General features: G+C 37.8%; 10 pseudogenes; all 10 read right to left on the bottom strand.

Annotated features, from left to right (window-relative positions):
* Nucleotides 1–265: 265 nt before the first annotated feature.
* LOC148483683 (5S ribosomal RNA) lies at nt 266–384 on the bottom strand (annotated as a pseudogene).
* Nucleotides 385–500: 116 nt separating this feature from the next.
* Nucleotides 501–619, bottom strand: LOC148483682 (5S ribosomal RNA; annotated as a pseudogene).
* Nucleotides 620–735: 116 nt separating this feature from the next.
* LOC148483681 (5S ribosomal RNA) lies at nt 736–854 on the bottom strand (annotated as a pseudogene).
* Nucleotides 855–969: 115 nt separating this feature from the next.
* On the bottom strand, nt 970–1,088 carry LOC148483680 (5S ribosomal RNA; annotated as a pseudogene).
* Nucleotides 1,089–1,204: 116 nt separating this feature from the next.
* On the bottom strand, nt 1,205–1,323 carry LOC148483679 (5S ribosomal RNA; annotated as a pseudogene).
* A 116-nt stretch (nt 1,324–1,439) lies between these two features.
* On the bottom strand, nt 1,440–1,558 carry LOC148483678 (5S ribosomal RNA; annotated as a pseudogene).
* Nucleotides 1,559–1,674: 116 nt separating this feature from the next.
* Nucleotides 1,675–1,793, bottom strand: LOC148483677 (5S ribosomal RNA; annotated as a pseudogene).
* A 116-nt stretch (nt 1,794–1,909) lies between these two features.
* On the bottom strand, nt 1,910–2,028 carry LOC148483676 (5S ribosomal RNA; annotated as a pseudogene).
* A 116-nt stretch (nt 2,029–2,144) lies between these two features.
* LOC148483675 (5S ribosomal RNA) lies at nt 2,145–2,263 on the bottom strand (annotated as a pseudogene).
* A 116-nt stretch (nt 2,264–2,379) lies between these two features.
* LOC148483674 (5S ribosomal RNA) lies at nt 2,380–2,498 on the bottom strand (annotated as a pseudogene).
* Nucleotides 2,499–2,500: the final 2 nt, after the last annotated feature.

The following is a 2,500-nucleotide window of genomic DNA, read 5'->3' as shown; positions in this document are numbered from 1 at the left end:
ATAGAAAAGAATGTTATGGCAGGATAAAATTACCTACAGCACCTGGTATTCCCAGGTGGTCTCCCATCAAAGAACTAACCATGCCCAACACTGCATAGCTTCCAAGATCAGACGACATTGGCCATGTCCATTGTGGTTTGGCTGTAGGTGCTCAAAAACATTAACTTTAGACCTCTATTACTTCTTAACTCAAGTAAATTCATTGATAAGTTGAAAAAATTAAATTTAAAATGTAATAGAAAAGAATGTTATGGCAGTATAAAATTACCTACAGCACCTGGGATTCCGAGATGGTCTCCTATCCAAGTACTAAACAGGTCCAACACTGCATAGCTTCCAAGATCAGACGAGATTGGGCATGTCCAGTGTGGTTTGGCTGTAGGTGCTCAAAAACATTAACTTTAGACCTCTTTTACTTCTTAACTCAAGTAAATTCATTGATAAGTTGAAAAAATTAAATGTAAAATGTAATAGAAAAGAATGTTATGGCTGCATAAAATTACCTACAGCACCTGGTATTCCCAGGTGGTCTCCCATCCAAGTACTAACCAGGCCCAACACTGCATAGCTTCCAAGATCAGACAAGATTGGGCATGTCCAGTGTGGTTTGGCTGTAGGTGCTCAAAAACATTAACTTTAGACCTCTATTACTTCTTAACTCAAGTAAATTCATTGATAAGTTGAAAAAATTAAATTTAAAATGTAATAGAAAAGAATGTTATGGCAGTATAAAATTACCTACAGTACCTGGTAATCCCTGGTGGTCTCCCATCCAAGTACTAACCAGGCCCAACACTGCATAGCTTCCAAGTTCAGACGAGATTGGGCATGTCCAGTGTGGTTTGGCAGTAGGTGCTCAAAAACATTAACTTTAGACCTCTTTTACTTCTTAACTCAAGTAAATTCAATGATAAGTTGAAAAATGAAATGTAAAATGTAATAGAAAAGAATGTTATGGAAGTATAAAATTACTTACAGCTCCTGGTATTCCCAGGTGGTCTCCCATCCAAGTACTAACCAGGCCCAACACTGCATAGTTTCCAAGATCAGACGAGATTGGGCATGTCCACTGTGGTTTGGCTGTAGGTGCGCAAAAGCATTAACTTTAGACCTGTATTACTTCTTAACTCAAGTAAATTCATTGATAAGTTGAAAAAATTAAATGTAAAATGTTCTAGAAAAGAATGTTATGGCAGTATAAAATTACCTACAGCACCTGGTATTCTCAGGTGGTCTCCCATCCAAGTACAAACCAGGCCAAACACTGCATAGCTTCCAAGATAAGACGAGATTGGGCATGTCCAGTGTGGTTTGACTATAGGTGCTCAAAAACATTAACTTTAGACATCTTTTACTTCTTAACTCAAGTAAATTCATTGATAAGTTGAAAAAATTAAATGTAAAATTTAATAGAAAAGAATGTTATGGCAGTATAAAATTACCTACAGCAACTGATATTCCCAGGTGGTCTCCCATTCAAGTACTAACCAGGCCCAACACTGCATAGCTTCCAAGATCAGACAAGATTGGGCATGTCCAGTGTGGTTTGGCTGTAGGCGCTAAAAAACATTAACTATAGACCTCTTTTACTTCTTAACTCAAGTAAATTCATTGATAAGTTGAAAAAATGTAATGTAAAATGTAATAGAAAAGAATGTTATGGCCATATAAAATTACCTACAGCACCTGGTATTCCCAGGTGGTCTCCCGTCCAAGTACTAACCAGGCCCAACACTGCATAGCCTCCAAGATCAGACGAGATTGGGCATGTCCAGTGTGGTTTGGCTGTAGGTGCTCAAAAGCATTAACTTTAGACCTCTATTACTTCTTAACTCAAGTAAATTCATTGATAAGTTGAAAAAATTAAATGTAAAATGTAATAGAAAAGAATGTTATGGCAGTATAAAATTACCTACAGCACCTGGTAATCCTAGGTGGTCTCCCATCCAAGTACTAACCAGGCCAAACACTGCATAGTTTCCAAGATCAGACGAGATTGGGCATGTCCAGTGTGGTTTGGCTGAAGGAGCTCAAAAACATTAACTTTAGACCTCTTTTACTTCTTTACTCAAGTAAATTCATTGATAAGTTGAAAAAATTAAATGTAAAATGTAATAGAAAAGAATGTTATGGCTGCATAAAATTACCTACAGCACCTGGTATTCCCAGGTGGTCTCCCATCCAAGTACTAACCAGGCCCAACACTGCATAGCTTCCAAGATCAGACGAGATTGGGCATGTCCAGTGTGGTTTGGCTGTTGGTGATCAAAAACATTAACTTTAGACCTCTATTACTTCTTAACTCAAGTAAATTCATTGATAAGTTGAAAAAATTAAATGCAAAATGTAATAGAAAAGAATGTTATGGCAGTATAAAATAATCTACTGCACCTAGCTTTCCCAGGTGGTCTCCCATCCTAGTACTGACCAGGCCCAACACTGGATAGCTACCAAGATCAGACGAGATTGGGCATTTCCAGTGTGGATTGGCTGTAGGTGC

Source organism: Taudactylus pleione, unplaced genomic scaffold (assembly GCF_031769625.1).
Source record: "Taudactylus pleione unplaced genomic scaffold, aTauple2 ptg000550l, whole genome shotgun sequence".
In the NCBI taxonomy this organism is placed as follows: Eukaryota; Metazoa; Chordata; class Amphibia; order Anura; family Myobatrachidae; genus Taudactylus; species Taudactylus pleione.
Note: the sequence above shows the minus strand (reverse complement) of the source record. Positions and strands in the feature narration are given on the sequence as shown.